Source organism: Topomyia yanbarensis, chromosome 3 (assembly GCF_030247195.1).
Source record: "Topomyia yanbarensis strain Yona2022 chromosome 3, ASM3024719v1, whole genome shotgun sequence".
Taxonomy (NCBI): Eukaryota; Metazoa; Arthropoda; class Insecta; order Diptera; family Culicidae; genus Topomyia; species Topomyia yanbarensis.
Genome location: NC_080672.1, coordinates 25,085,478 through 25,103,109, shown reverse-complemented (window position 1 = coordinate 25,103,109; position 17,632 = coordinate 25,085,478). Strand labels below are relative to the sequence as shown.

General features: G+C 38.2%; 1 protein-coding gene across 1 annotated transcript in view; it reads left to right on the top strand.

Annotated features, from left to right (window-relative positions):
- Window positions 1-17,632, top strand: part of LOC131693990 (peroxidase) — a 111,513-nt gene that overhangs the window by 32,751 nt on the left and 61,130 nt on the right. The gene's annotated exons all lie outside the window — the stretch shown is intronic.

The window sequence follows — 17,632 nt, the reverse complement described above, 5'->3', positions numbered from 1 at the left end:
AGAAAATATTTAAAAACGATTCAAAAAAGTTCAGGTGCAATTATATACATATAATAGTGCATTTAAAATAACTATATTCAATACAAAGTTTATACGTTGTCGACCGTTTGGTCCTAACTGTTAGATATACTATATAACCTAATCTAAACTAACCTACAGTAAATCTTAATTAACTGCCAAAACTTATAATCGAGCGAGTCAAGTAGTATCTGTGCACAGTGATTTTTTAGCAATCTTTCGATTCATTAATTATGCCTAAATCTTCAAATTTGGGTCAATGACGACTTTGAACGAATTTCTAGACATTATAAGCCTTTTCATATGGTTTCTGTCTTCGGCAAAGTTGTAGATTATGCTTTTGCCTACAACTTCTCTGAAGGCACAAAGTTTTTATGATTTAATACCGTCAACATTATTGTTTGTGGCTGGTGCCTTAAAAGCCAATTCTTTAATATACCCTTTTATATATCATCCTTACAAGTTCGCGATGTTTCGCATAAAGGATTGTTTTTTTTCAACTATCAATATTACAACATTGACGTGCAATTTAGAAGTTATTCCCCAACTTTTGAAGACAATAGTGATTGAAATAGTGTTTGGTTGTTTTCTTTAAAACGGCTGAGTTCACTACAGTAATATCTTCGAAATATTTATCATAAACGTCAAGGTCTGTTATTTGCTGTTATGATTTTAGTGATTAATCTTTCTAGATGAGCGTTTTCAAACCTACTTAAGCGCAATCCAGTGACAGTTAGCCGAGTTATCAACGAAATAGTGTGACAACTTCACTAATGAGGTGAATAAGGGCTCGTCTACCCTATTACCCTATAACTATGCAAACTTTCGCTAATGTTATCAAATATTACCCAATTACTTTCATGTTAAAAAAGTCAATGTTCTCTCTTATAAAGATATGTATTTTGACAAGACAAACAACTAGCACATACTGAAGCTCTCCCTACGAAATTTAAAAAGCTATGCTAAAAAAGATTTTTAAGTGTCATTCACAAACAACGGTTTATAACTTCAAGTGTACTATAAATAAAGATTTTTGATCTCCAGTAAACATGTTCGCAAAAACTAGAACTTGAATATTTCGAAAACTTCAACTTGTTTTTCGTACCTTAAAAAACGTGTACCAAATATCTCACTTCAAGGTCACTTTAATTATATCACCAAAATTCAACGTAAAACCTTCCAGAACACATCATTGTTGTACCCTTTACTGTTTTTGCCACAAATGCACTGTGCCGTGCATGCTGCACGGAAATATTTGAACGATTTTGAGAAAAATTTCAAACAAGTAGTCATAAAATAAAAACTTATTGTGGATTTTTTCCACGAAAAACGCATGGGAACACTGGGCTAGCGTCACGGGCCTAGTGATTGTGGGAGCCCCACACTTGGAATAAATATAACATTATTTTGGCTGTTTCACTGTCTGCACCATGAAAACTACAAAAAAGAAGATCCATAATTATGAATACGAAATATTTTCATGACCACTAAATTTCTTCTTCATTAAAAAGTTTAATGAAGAATTCACATTTAAAACACGCCAAACACAAGGAAAACATTGTTGTACTGCTAAAAAAAATCTTTGAAATTTTTGTTCATTTCAAAACCTCATTAAACATACAATCACAAAAGATGAGCTTCGGCAACACCCACACGACGTGTATGTCTGTTATTCCTTCTATCATACAGGACTGGTGTCGAAAGAGGTTGTGCCGCTCATATTTCTAGATTCGTGTTATATTTGAGAGGTACCGAATTGATGGAATACTTAAGTAGTACAAATCTGCACATACTTAATGTAGGAAATCGCCCAACATTAGCACGAGCGGGCAGAGAAAGATTGTTAGATGTAACTCTCTGCTCTGACAGTATTATGCATAGGTTCGCTAACTATAAAATATCGTCAAATATCGTATTCCCAAAACTACAAACTGGGACCTCTACGAAGAGGGCTTGGCGACTAGCTTTCATAGGTATCTTCCGACAATTGAATCTCCAAGTGACTTGGATGACGTCGTGGATAAAACAAACTCACTCGTAGTACCAGCATACCAAGAGGCTTGTCCGCTTTGAGTTATGCGTACTTCTAGAGGAACACCTTGGTGTAATACCGAATTTGTTCGACTCAAAAGTAATGTAGAAGAGCTTGGAGTCGCAGACGCAGAGACGAGTTGGAAGCTCACAAAGCATACAGCAATGCCCTTCGATTCTCTGAGCGAAGTAGTTGAAAAGCTTCTGCAGAATTGTCTCAAGTCTCAACGAGACCAGTAGATTAATAAGTTGGTTTCGAAATCGAAAGATTTTCATGTTAGTTCGATTAGAACTGCTTATGGTGAATACTCATCTAACAAAGATGTAATACACAACTGTCTTTTTAACACACACTGGCTGTACGGAGCCATCACTGTCGACTGCCCTTGGGTTTTTTTCAGGCAGTTGTGATTCCTGCGCGCGTAGAATTTTGACAATCTAATCGATGATACGGAAAAAACATGGATTTATTCCAGTTCTACTACAAAGAGAATATGAACTCTTCAAGCATATTTTGAAAAAGGTCCTTACTTGTAGTCTTGCAATAGGGTACATTCCACTAGCGTGGCGGAAAATAACTGTGAAATTCATTCCCAGAAGTGGCCGCGTCACTTATAGGGTTCGCAGTACCGACCCTTTTTGGCGAGAACCGGTACTACGGTACTGAAGCCCTCAGTACCGGTAGTACCGGTAAAGTACCGGTACACGAATATTTTTTAAAAAAATCGGAAAGAGCTTCAAACTGAAATTGAATGCTCAAACTGATGATCTTATTCTCAGATGATTGATTTTTGCTGATCAAAAACATGTTTATTGTTTTTAATTGCTTCGGAATGCCAAGACTCATTTCACAGCAGATATTTTTCGTATGGGGCACCTTCTTTTATTTCGAAATCTAGGCCACTTTGAAATCAATAACTGCTAAGTACTGAGACTTTCGTCGACTTGAACAGATGGTAAATGTATGAAACCCTATTAACAACAGTAAATCAAAGCGAGAATGGCAGTAAATCCGAGCAGGTTAATCGCATTTCCTCTCTTGCTTTTCTGAAAATTGGTTTCGACCTTTATGTCGTTTGCCTACTATTCTCTAACGCATATCCAGGCTCTTTGCTTTCCTGTAAACTATGGAGTTTTGCTGAATTTTCCGATCACCAATAATTACAAATCGCCCCATTTGAAGCAGTTCACCAAGTCTAAAACTGTTAGCTACTAAATCGCTGTTCGTTCTTTTATATATAAAGGTTTAAGGGCAGACCAAATACAGACATGACTTAGACCATAGTCTTATTAAGCGCCACCCAGTGAATAATGGAAACCAATCAGAATGTCGCTAATAAAACTTTAACTTCTAGAATTATTATGATGATGGCCCCACATCATTCCCACACAAAGGTGTTATCTCAACGATTTATCTAGATGAAAAATTAATATAAATAAACGTTATCTTGCAGACCGATATTTTAAAACAGATCCCCCTGCAGAGTTAACATATTTGTCATAAAAAATTGTATAGTACCGAAAATACCGGTACTGGCTTTTGTTCAGTACCGGTATTACGGTACCAAAAATGGGTCGGTATTCCCGGGATTTTCGGTACCGGTATTACCGGTACCACAACCCTAGACTCACTTATGAAGAGGCAAAGAGCTTTACACCGATCAGTCTGACCTCCATCCTTCTCAAATCTCTAGAACGTTTAGTCAACCAATACATTCGGGGTGTTAGCTTGAGCAAGCATCCGCTGCATGCAATGCAACATGCATATCAGCGGGGGAAGGCTAGTACCACCCTGTTACACAACGTTGTCTACAATATTGAAATAGCTTTTTCACAAATGCAATCAAATTAAGGGGTTTTTCTCGATATTGAAGGTGCTTTTGAAAACCTGCACACCAAAAAAATCTGAATTTTATCGTTGACGTAATTGCAAACATGACACAATTCAACAAACCGTATTTTACGAAATGACGGAACATTACCGTGTTCCGTTTAATTTTACATGAAACATATACTTTACATGCGCAATAACATAAAATTACATGATTTACGAAATTAAACGTCATGCAAAATTAAAATCAAACGTAAAACTAAGTCATTTTTGATGCTCGTATATGTCAGGGTCAGGAGACGTAAATTTACACTGTTTTTTCTAGGTGTGTGTCTTTCGAATCCATTTTGGAAGCAGCACGAGGTCATGGAGTACCTTCATATATCACAAACTGGATACACGCAATGCTTAGCAACCGACATCTGTGCCCATCGTTAAGACAAGTAGAGATAAGGAAACTGAGTATCTGCGAATGTCCTCAAGGTGGTGTGCTGTCACCACTTCTATTGAACCTTGTGGTCTTCATGCTGGACTATCAGTTAATCCAAATAAAACAGCAATAGTGTGTCCATTGCACTTCTTTGACTCTGAAATTATTATCGCAGATCAAGTTAAGTACGTTGGGGTAATTCTTGACTCAAAACTTTATTGGACAGCTCACATCGATTTCAGAATCAAGAAAGCGTGCATGTCTTTCGGCCAATGTAGACGGGCTTTCGGCAAATCTTGGGCACTCAAACCCAAATACGTTCAGTGGATCTACACAACAATCGTTAGACCAATACTGACGTACGGGGGCCTTGTTTGGTAGCAGAAGGGATAATTCAATCAAAGTTAAACCATCTTCGGAGGATGGTCTTGATGGCGATGACTGGTACGTTCTCGATAACACGTACTGCAGCTCTAGAGGCACTCTTGAACACAAAACCACTACATGTTTTTTCCGAAACAAGAAGCATTTTCTTGTACATACCGTCTCAAAGTTACTGGGCTTTGAAACAGTAACACAATAGATCGTAGAACAAGGCACACAAGACTGTGGTCCCAAATGATTATTAGGGATGAGTATAGCATTTCAAATGCTAAATCTAATCAAACGACGCTTCTATGGGTAACTGGTCATTACGGTATTACTGGAAATGAATTGGTGGATTGGGTTAGAATTGGCACGGCGACTGACTTTGTTGATGCAGAATCAGTTTTACCACTGTCGAGAAGTTGGATAAAGCACAAAATTCGCTCTTGGGCTGCATCCCAAACAAAGACTTTTCTGCCGGATGTGAGTCCGAAAATGTCAAAAAAATTTCTGTATTTTTCCAAGCACAATTGCAGTATTCTAGTTAGGGCACTGATTGAACAATGCAAACTCACTTATCACATGGCTACTATTCAGCATGTTGAGTATTATTCATGTGATCTTTGTGAATTCGATTACAGAACACCATATCATTTGATATGTAACTGCCCTGTAGTAATACTATTGCGTATCCGAATGTTTGCTTCTTCGTACATAGATTATCCTACGTACAGAGAGCTGAAAGTCAAGGATATGCTATTGTTCCTAATCCAGTGTGGTGAAGAGCTATAGATCAAGTCGTATTTGAATAACAATATTTCTTCGGTGGTGTTGATATATCCTCTCACTGTTTAAATAAAAATTCTAAATCCCTCCGGGGGTTGGAAGTTCTATTCCTGCTATTGTAGCACCTGCAGATCGTTCAGCATCCTTCTAGGGGTGCAGAATGCTCTGTTTTAATTCTTCTGTGTCGTTATTTTCCTTACTCCTAACCTTACCACTTCCCCAATCTCTCCCATCAGGGAAATAATGAAAAGTCAAACTTGGCAAAGCACAAATGTCCGATCAACATGGGAACGTGCCATTTGCAGTACCGTCTTTCCGCATGGGCCTACTGGGCATGGGTCAGGGGCGCCGGGATTTTAGAGGCGATGTACGACGTTTGGCAACTATAGTCTCGATGTTAAAATGTGCAGATTGAATATGTGAAAACCGTACTATTAAAAATACCCAATAAATGGGAAATTTCATCCTTTGTTTATGAAACCCACCTAAACTCATCACGGAATACAAAGATTTTTTTACTGGTCAAGCCAAAGCGCAAATGGTGGACGGTAAACTCGCAATACTTCAGCATTCCCCCTTGGCTAAAGCACTCTTCATTCTCAAACAACGTTAGGCAACTATGAAGGTCAGATTATCACATGTTAATGTTGTCTTAACACGACCCTGGCCATTTGAGCCAGTCGCTGCTGATTCCTGGTTTGTTGAATGCGGTTAACAAACCGTTTGTACAAAAGCTTATTGAGGTTGCGGCACACACTGCTGGTTATTAGGAAGAAGCGCTTGAAACGAGAACATCGTCGATTTGTATATACACGCAGGAATTCGGCTCGTTTTAGATTCCGAAGAGTGGTGGTAGACCAGGGAGGCTCATTAGAAGGTTGCCATTTTGGACGGATGTCTTGAAACAATTCGGCAGTAATCGGTTATAAAGGTCAACGGTAGTACGTCCCTTATAACGTCCACACAGTTTTACGAAAATTAAGACGATCCACAGCGAGGGTCTTTTCATATTGTAGTGAGGTTATAGTTATTTAGAAGAACGACCAAACTGGAAGTATCTTCAACAGACAGAGCAATCTCATTCACGAAGACGAGATCAAACGAGACTGGGGGTTGGAAGCTATGATTACTAAATCAGTCTGTGACAAGCGAAACCGTCTAGCAGCATACGGCTGGCGGGGTTAGTTGTCAAGGATAAGCGTATCCGTACCTTGAGGCTACCCATCTTAGCCTGGTTGGCTTGGTTAAAGTCACCAAGGACTTTAACCAAATTATTTGCGTTTGCCCTGAGAAGAAACTCGTTCTATACATGTTAAGTGCAGTTGCATCATATAGTAATCGAAAGTTTCGTCAGGTAGAATGTAAATAGCTGAAATGAAAGTATTCGTGAAATAATTACTTTTGAGTTTTGACCAGCTTTCCACATCTCTGCACTACTGTGCGGCGGTTCTTTGCTTTTATCACAGGACTCATGAATCATTATGCTGCGCTTTTGATATATTAAAAATTAACGAGACGATAATGAGGTTAACGACATGTTTATGGGTTAGTTTAATGGACTCAGGAGGATTAGTGTAATATAAGTTGATTTTACAGACACATTATGAACGTGTAAAAGCGCTTAACATACATACTATAAAGAGCAAGTATAATAAGCAAATTATTGACGGTTCAGAAGGTAAGGCGTTGGGCTTATAAACCACTTGTCGTATCCACGAATTCCAACCAGGAAAAATTTCTAGTGATCAGTAGGATTATAGTAATTTCTGCAATTTCTCTGTACGTTAAGAACCAACAGGTTTGTCGAAACAGAACGTCCCGCAACGGAATATAGATTTTGCTTAGTATTGTTTTAGAGCATGTTTCGATTTTTGTGGAATCAACGTATCAAGTTTTCCCCCAAGGGAAAACAATTAATGATCGATAACAACCAGTGATTAGCCTAAAGTCCTTTTTGCACTAATAAAGTCCAAATGATCTTTAAGACCATCACCTCTGGCTACGCACCTGAAGCGCAAAAATCGGTCGCGAATGAAAAAACTGTCAAATAAAACACAATAAAACGGCAAACATCCATCTTTCGCGCGAAAAAATGATTAACGAGCGGCACTCGAAGTTATTCGTGATTTACCACAACATTTGTTCGCCAGTGAAATTATGTAACCCCCGCTGAACGAAAGTGCATAGCAAAAGAGCTACAGGTAGGTATGTAATTTGCCTCCGGCATTGCAGCACACACCGCGCGCCGCACCATCGACATCATGTTGGGGAAGTATGATGCTGGTCACGCACCACAACCTGCAGGGCACATGCTCTCGTTCGAAGGGAAGGAAGGCAATTTTTCCCACACGGATTTCTTCACCTGCGACGTGATGAAGCCCATCATTTCGTTTGGTTTTGCTACCATTTCAAATCAGACGCTGACGCTAGTGCCGCGAATCGCTTTCGAAGATCAGCGGCTCAAAAGCGGTAGCAAAACTAGAAGTAGGTGTAATTAAAGCTTATAGGGTCGTTGTTGCAGATGTAGGCTGCAGCAGCGGTCGTTTCGTTTTACATTTTTCTCAAGAGCATGTACCTCTCGATGCCGCCGACGTCGTCTGGCGCGGCAGTTCAGGGTACGTGTGGTTGTTTGTTTAGCTGTGCCGGCCTGGGGTCATACACAAGGTTTTGCTGGAATTTTTTCCTCATAGGTTCTGTTTCCACTAAAACTCGCCGATTATCAATGAACGATAGATAGTAGCTAAGGTGCAGTGATTAAACACGATACGGTAAGGTTTTGCGGTACCAGTTACTGATAGCGTGATTGTTGGACGGACTGGAAGGTTCATTTACAGTTGTGGAACAACTCGTGAGAACCGTTCTACTGCTGCGCGAATCAAGCAAAGAATCGCCTCTAGGAGGGTGTGAGCGAGTGGTCGTTGGAATTGCTGATCATTCTTTACACCAGAATACATTCCACACGGAAATTGAATATTTCGCAAGCGGAACGTTTCAAGGAAATGAAGCTATTTATATACACGAGCCAGCAATTTTAATTTTCACGCGGCGGCGGATTACCTTTTAGTCAATTAGTTGAATAAACATCTTCCAATTGAAAACTTTACGCCCCAAACGTAAGCTTCTGAGGTATCGAAACAATTTCGAAAGGTCTGCAACAGTTGAATGAAACGCACCAGCAGCCGCTAATAGAGAGGATTCATCCACTTCGGAACGTTCCTCCCAGCCGTGACCGCGAACTGTTCAGTTGTTGGAAGGTTGGTCTTATTGTGTAATTCTGATCATTACTGGTGATCAATCGATGCGATGGTTTTTGATGTGAAATAATAAATTACAGCAAGGAAAGTGCTTGTTTGGACTAATTGGTAACTGTAATGGTGTAATTGTGCTTGCAAATAGACAAGCCCCTTAGTGGCATTTGCCTTCGGGAGTCAAAAGGGGCTCAAAGGGATCATTATTCAGACAGTTTTAAATTAATTCATGTATTAAATACTACCTACCAAACCAAACATGCAAGAAATTAATTATGTTAAAAAACATTTCACGGATTACAACCATGTTGAACGCGATGCTAATTACATTATACACATACATGCACCATAATTCGGTGAGCTTGTAGTAGCTTCGTTAGCTATTGCACTTATGCGAAGTTTATGGTGTTGCATTTTTCGATTCAGCAACTATTTGTCGCTATGGATACGTTGGTAAAGAGACGTTTTCATTGGGCAAATCAGTGCCGATTCATGTATTATATGTAGCACAACGAATTATTATCTCTTCCGACATTCATACTACATGTCCAACCGGCATGAATAATATGCATTAATGTAAAGATCACTTCTCCATTCGGTAAAGTGACGTGTATAATGAATGAGTCACAATATTGCGTTTAATAATCTTGGTGAAGAATGAGTAAAAAGCAGACGGAAATAATGACTCGCCGTGCTTTGCTATTAAAACCAGCATGTGCACGTTAATGTAATTGCAATACTTTGCCATTTTTGTTTAAGAAAAACATATGCATAGCAAGAGATTAACTAATTTTAAGTAACTGCAAAATTAGAAGGAGCGTTGGCTCGAGTAACTACATACAAGAGATGATAACATTAATTGCAAGCGATTGTATCTTTCAATTAATGCAAGATTTTTGTTTTGGGTGTAGCGTCTTGTTTTGTTTTTTAACACCTTCATGCCCATGTTGTTTGTGGACACAAACGTCTTTAATCCTCCGGAAGTCGTGCAAATGGTTCACCGAACGAACACCCGCTGGTGCCATCAGACGATTTCGCTAGATTTTCAAAGCAGCGTGCACTCAGTGCACTAGCGCGACTGCCGGAAGGTTAAACATCTATAACTTTTGATTGAGGCAGGATTGGCTCACAAAAATAAGTAAGGCTTATAAATGTGACTATTGCCTTTCATCGGAGTATTAACATTTACAATAATCAGCTATGGAACTGAAGTTATTGCAATTAGTCTGATAGGATTCCGATGGAGCAGTGCTACCAGGGACAGTTTATGTTGACAACGGAAAACGTTATGTTGCAATATTATTGAACACTGATAAAACTTTTCAAGTTAGAGTACCTTTCACTACGTTTTCCGAGCAAGTGGACTATTGTGAATATTCTAGAAGAATTGTATTGAGCATTGGAAGGTAAAAACTGAGCAGTTTCTAGCACTGCGAAGGAAGCACCTATCTTTATGAAAACATTATTTTCGTGTTTCTTGACCCTACCGTTTTCAAGACAAAATAGTTTCGAAACCCTGCATGCACTAAAAAAAGTTGGACATGAAAGGGTTAAACATTCTGAGTTAGCATGCCCCAATAATGGTCAGCTTCCCGAGATTTAGAAAATAACAAAAAAAATATCCGGGAAATTCCGAAATACAATAAAGAAACAAGTCGTTTTTTAGGCTTCCTAGTAGTGTAAACTTTTTTCTTTCGATAGAATTTTATTTTAGTTCTTTAAGATGTAATTCACATTATTTGTCCCAATCAAAACAACTCAAATCTAATAATCCTCAATACTTAGTACTACTTAAATGTATTATTTTCTAACCTCCTCAATCCACAAAATATACGTCCTCCTGCTATACCCAGTCTGACGATTCAATGTCCCTTCTTCGCATTTCCATCTCCCAGTCTCTTTTCCAGGTCACCACAACTGCTCCCGCCCGGCGCAGAGGCGAATTCAGCGGAAGGGTCTTAGGAGTCCTGACCCCCCATCCCGAAAATTTTCAACTTATCGGGACATTTTAAATTAGTTTCAATTTTAAAAGTTCCAAAATTAAAATCATGTCGCACCAAATTTTTCACTGATTTTTATTATTTGCGGTTATTACGAATTACAATTGTACGATGTTCATTCCAAAATCTAAATTCCAGACCTCATCCGAAATTTTTTCTGGATCCGGCGCTACCCCAGTCTTAGGACCGCTCAGGGCCCTGGTCACCGTTTAACTGAGGATAATAGAACAGTTGTAAATATGTGTAGAATAAAACTCGAAAAATATGCTACAGTGTCACGTTATAAAGCTAGAAATATTTTTGCGTGCCTTTCTTTTAAGTACATACGCAATTTGATATCCATATGTCACTTTCCATTGCAAAATCATTTCATGCAAGATTTCTCAAAAATTTCAAGCAGCACGATCTTCATCTGCACTCCTTCACTCTGGGCTTATTTTATGTCTGTAGATGCCAAACCTCGTTGACAGAAGGGAGAACATTGTTACTTTAAGAGCCTGTCATTGAAGCACTGTTTGATAGATACAATGCGGACAAAATTTGGGAACAATTCTTTGTTATCCATTTTTACCAAGTGTTATTCAGTTAATGGAGCTATCTTCTCTTAAAACCAAAAACCGTCCTATTTACACGCTTTTTTCTATTCATGATTAGTTGATTTCGAGCTCCAGGAAAAAACGACTTTCTCTTTTTTGGTTATTCCAATTGGCTTCAAAAATGACCGAATTTTGCGATCCTGGAAGTCGATGTTCTGTTGATCTCCTAAAGATTTATTTATTTTCGATCCTGCTGTAAGAACGCTTCTTTGTAATCCTGCCGCTTTTGTCGTTTTGTGCAATTGTTTAAGGCAGCCTGCTGTGAATAAATAAATACATGTAAATACGTAAATGTATAAAACGAACTGAGCTATACACATTTAAAAAAAAAAAAAAAGTAAAAATAGCATTCCATTCTCAACTATTTGTCATTTTTACCAAAGAAAACATATGGAATGCCTTCTTTGCTAGATAAAATTTATTTAAAATTGCTTTCAAACCAAAACATTAAAATGGCTCGAATCTAGATATATAGGCGGTACAAATTATTTCAAAACCAATCGAATATCAGTCTTACCTCATCCCGTACAGAGCAGAAATCAAAAAACGCGCCGCTTGTGAAATGAACGCAAATAAAAAAATACTACTCGCACCTGCAATACTGCCCCGCTATGTGTGTACGTGTGAACTATAGAACAACAAAGCTCTGTTGGCCCCAACTGCGAGTGAAATGAGTAAACCACAAAATAAATTTCGCCCACTATGGGAGGACACTATCGCGTTTGACTTTTTGCCGACCCGTCCTTTACCCACAGTGCGTGAGAAGGAACAGTTGATCAAGGTGAAACTGGAATTTGTGCTTATAGAAGCATACAACTACATCATACGAGACAAGTATTACTAATACTACTACTTAACTGAAGCAAAAAGCATCGTAGCGAAGAACACGCAACACGACGTCGAATATGAAAACGTCCAAACCAAGATCCCCGTGTATATGGACATTGATCTGAAGGAAATTCGCCTACACGATTCGTCACCGCGAATGCGGCTGGTCCAAACTATACCTTCTTACTTGACTTTCGAGGGCAGATCATCTCAAGGTGTTGACTACATACAAAGAACCTTATGTACATATTTTGGGCAGATGCCCGTGTGCCAGTTCTGTAACCAGACGGCACACTACCGAAAGCAATGGGCTAAAACAACTAAAGAAAATTCATCTACTACAACCAACACCAATAAATAGCCTTTGACATCTGCTGATAGATCACAGACAGCCGTCCAAAAAAGTAGAACCGCCGGAAAAAATAATATTCCACGGTATCCTCAAGCCACTAATTAACATAGGGAAGAAATGAACAAGAAAAACAACTAAATCAGAGTCACTCGAAAACACAATAAACAACAAACATCTAACAGCTAAAATCAAAGCTACACTAGCGACGACGACATGGACGCAAACACGACCGAATGTGCAGGTAGAGGCAATGATCAGCAAACGACAGAGGGTAAACTTGACCATTGTTCACTACCAAGAAAGAAAATTAACAGAAGAAGTGGAAACTAGGATAGATGACAGCAATGATATACGTTTGTTTATTTTTCCTATCTAATTTGAATTGTGAAATGAATTGAAATGTATATTATTTTCAGAAAGGCAAATTAGGTTAATTAGCCTACGGATCTGGCCTCAAGCAAATGTGGCCACAGTGCTTGTCGTCACGATTTGGAGGTACCAAATTTATTCAGATTTATCTGTATTATACAGATTTTTAAGCGCAGATACAGACCTGATACAGAATACATATTTAATACAGATTTTCAGTACACAATACAGGTTTTGGAAATTTCAATTGACAACGTTGGCGGACACTTCCTACAACCGTTTTCATTAAGAGTTGCCAATTCTTCAACAATTTATTGTCAACTGAACCATAACCATTTTTGTATTCAAAAAAATCAAAAACTCGTGAGCGGGAAATGTACATATTACTTCAAAGTACTCATTTTAAACGCCTTTTCAATGTTTGAATTTATAGTAGACAATACTTAAAACTTTTAAATATGCATCAATTATCAAAATTCTTTTTCTTCAATAAACAGACAAACCCAGATTTTTTTATAACTAGTATACAGATTTTCAACAAAATCAACTGGCAGCTCTGCACTGTAGGAGCTGAGATAGAGAAGGAGGGAAATATTAACATAAAATTGAAAGGATGCAAACAAGGGGCGAGAGAGAGAGTATACACAGAAGCAGCAGCTAAAACTGAACGAGTAGGAGTAGGCCTCCGGCTTTTGAGCTCCCCCGATCCAGTCGTCCTGGCTGTAGACGAACGTTTTCCGAACACTTTTATATAATCCAACGATTCCACATATTGTTTGGATTATACCCTGAACAGGTCGTTAGGCTCTTAGATCATAAGATGTTTATTGGGGACAGCTGATTTGGCCACATTCAACAATTTCGCCAATTTAGTATGCGAATAGTTCGGATTTTTGCGATGCAAAATTTTACTCCTTTGCTCCTCTTGCTTCGATGCCATTTTCATAACTGAATAAGCAAATATTAAAATCAAGGCATGGTGCTACATACACACATCCTTAAAATGAGAGGCGCACAGGTCTTTTAAATGCACGATGACGAAAAATGCGTCAAGCTGAAGTAGACCAATTTTTGATCATAACACCCTTTTAGCTTAACCCTAGAACGTTGAACTGGGTACAAATGTACCCCACACCTTCTTTAGAGCCGTGTGAAAACGAGAACTCGGCATTTACCGACCTGGAACCCTAACCATAATTCAATTTAGAGTTCCCAGTAAGAGTAAGAAAAGGTGGTATAGTCAGTTTGCTTATAACCTTCGTGGAAGCAGGTGTCAAAGTTGGCGTGGGGTACGGTTGCCGTTAGTGTTTCGTCAGGTATCGTGCTGTCAGTGGAAATGTGATTCGTGACATTACCAGTTTAAATACTGGTTGTTTTACTACGTAAGTAATAATTAGTATTATATAACCGTTTTAAATCATTTATTTAATTAATTTAATTTAATTTTGAAGCGGAACTAAAAATCGTTCTTATATTTGCTGATTTTTATTGTTCATTTTTTATAGTTTTTCAAAGCAAAGGCTCGCAAGTATAATTTGCGCACAATAACTGCTGTAACAGTAACGTTGTGTGTTACCAATGTATTATTGGCAGAAATATTTTTTCATTTCAATTTCCATTCCATTTCGTAAAATTTTCTAAAATCCGATTTTTAAACTTTCACTCTTCCAAATAATTGCACTTTTTCAAAAATATCAACATTCCATTTAATACCATATCAAGACCATTCTTTCAACTTTTAGAATCTTTTGATTTTTTTCAAATCGGTTGAAAATTTGCAAAGTTATGGTATTTTTTGTGAAAAAAGTCAAAACCGCGATTTTTTCACTTTTTATTTTGTTCATACCAATTTATGTATCATTGATCCAACAAATTCCGTACTTTCACTTACACAGCTGTTTTCGCCATTAAAAAACGAAGAAAATGATGTGTTACATATTCATTTTATTCGCATTTTTACCTGTGAAAATTGCGATCAAACGCGTGGGGTACATTTGTACCCCAGTGCAACGTTCTAGGGTGGAAAACGCAAGTGCAACGTTCTAGGGTTAAATTGGTACCAGAAGAAGCCTGATGGCTAGTTTCAGTTTTGAAGACTCTGTTAAATCGGACCAGGGACACAAGAGCTATTCCAGCTAGTTCATGCTCACATATAAATAATGAAATGGTACTCGAAAACATCAAGATGAGAAGAACAGAGAGAACCAATACACATACGCTTTTGAAAAGTGCCGCATCAACTACAAAGATGTCTTCAAAATCCTAGTCTTCTATAAGGTGGATAAAAATCGTTATTGCCATTACATTTGTTTTTTTTTGTATTATACATATAAATGGTAATAATTCCCAACCAGGCGAAGGACCCATCTGTATTGAAGTCAAATAAGAAAACAACAACTTAAAATCGTTTTGTTTTTGTCTACTTGTCTACCAATCGCGCAGTCTTTACGGTCAACGAAGTTCCAATTAGGCATTCCACATTTGTTCGACAAGTTGGGTTTGACAGCTAATTTTTTGCTCTATTCACGATCTAACGCTGGATGTCGACCGCCAGATGGCACGAGAGCGCAATGACTTTTTTTATTTTCATTCGTCACAACGCATTGAAAAGTAAGTTTTGAATATTATAAAGTCAACCACTATTATAACTAAATATTATTTCTTCTAATGAGAAGTAATTTTGATGAAGAAAATATGTTTCCCACCTCAGAAAAATTAAATAGATGGCAAATTTATTGTTACATCACTAAGAAATCGTTCTTTCAGCTTCACTTTATACTTAAATTGAATTGGGAGTTTAAAATCTGTATAGAACACACGATAGTGGCCGAAAATTACTGAATTAAAGAGAACACGTGTTGACATTCGAGGTTATCCACTGATAAATCCAAATTCTAGTTAAACATTTTCCGTGTCTAAACCAACCAACCTAACCTCAAAAACGCAAAAATAATTCTGGATCTCGCTAATTCGCTATAAAATCACAGACTAACAGACATAACACTTAAAAACAAAGCTTCGCCCGGTTTAACGGTCATTTTAAACATATTTGTAGCTGGGACTGTGACCACATTTGAAATTATGGCGCCACTGACATATCAACAAGCACACGGGGGATTGACCACTAGTGAAAAATTGCTCCCAAACCTGAGGGGTAACCCACTAGTAAATGTGTGTTTGGGACCGTGAATAAAAGGTGGAGCTAGTGTTCTGGGAAAATTGTCGGATCGATGTTTTTGAGGGAATTCCCTCATAGTGTTTTGTCTGTTAGTCTGTGATAAAATGTCGAGTTCGATTGGATGTTTTGCTATCAAACGAAAAAATGAGTGTTTTCTTATCACCTGTAATTATTTATTGTAAAACTATGTAATGTTTATCCAAAAATAATTAAAATTGGAAAACCATTCTACATTATCAATGCAAGAAAATACAGTCGTGATTCGCTGGTTGGACACTTTTTAACTGAACCGCTTTTTAGTTGGACCTCCGCTAGTTGGACCATTGTCCAACTAAAAAGCATCTGAACGTCAAAATCTCATGTCAAATTTACTTTGACAATTAATCTGACAATATTTAGAGATGTGAACAGATAAATTTACACTGCCAACATCTCCTTTGGAGAGTTTTGACATTTGTCAGTCGGTCCAACTAGCGAATCAAATTCGTTAGTCGGACAAGGCTGTGGCCCAACCAGCGAATCACGACTGTACTTTCGTCATCATTTGACTGGTACCAATAATGAAATCCAGCTGGCGCATCGAACGGATAAGTTTCACGTTTGAGAGCCAATTGTTTCGCCGTATTTGCTGTTAGCCCCTTTGCGCACGGAAATAACGTCTTTAGTTGGCCCAATTTGTTTGATGTTGGGGCTATTAGACGAGTTTGTCGAAGCTTGTGCCAGCCTAAACGAGAAATGTCAGAACAGATAAACAAAAAAATCAGATGATCATAAATGACTCAAGGAGTGCCTAAATCAAGACTTCTGAGACAACTTATTTACAACCTCAGATGCAAAGAAGTTTGGTAATTTTTCCTCATGAAATAACTAACCTCAACCGGTCTTTGCAGTGGACAATTGCACCATTTTCTTTTAACGGGAATAGAGACGCTTAAACTGTATGCTTGTCTGGGCCGCGCGAACGATTTCCTCTAGGTTGTGTCTTCACATAACTCATTGCGTTGACTATGATATTTTAGCATTTTAACGTTTTAAGTTTGGCCCATTGCACTTTGTTGTATAGGCCACCTGCCATATCATGCCGTTTACCGTAGAAAGTGAGGACAGCACCAGGGCTGCCAGATGCGAAGGCATGTCGTCATTTTTAAGACATTTGAAATGCTGCGAAAACAGTTTTACATTTTGAAGACAGAAAATCATCTCCAATCATACTTTTCTCGCCTCGCTAGCTTTAACTAAACCCCTTGCTAAACCCCCAATCTTACAATTCACAACTGATACAATGGACCTAATGCAACGTTCAAACAAGCGCGATAATGCTGCTTTTCAAACATTGTCACTTTGAATGGGCTCGTGAATGGTCGATTATTCGTCGTGATTCGATGCGTATAATTCAAACTGAACCATCGAGGGCTTCCCTCCAGTCGGTACGAAAGTATAAAAGAAAATCAGTACCCTACAGAAAAATTAAAACAGCTGCAAATCATTTAATAACCCACTCAATTAAGCCACCAATTAAATGCCAATAATCGCCACGGCATCGGCTGCAGGTACCATTATGCAATGAGACAAGACGCCCCAAAACAAAAGAGGCCGCCA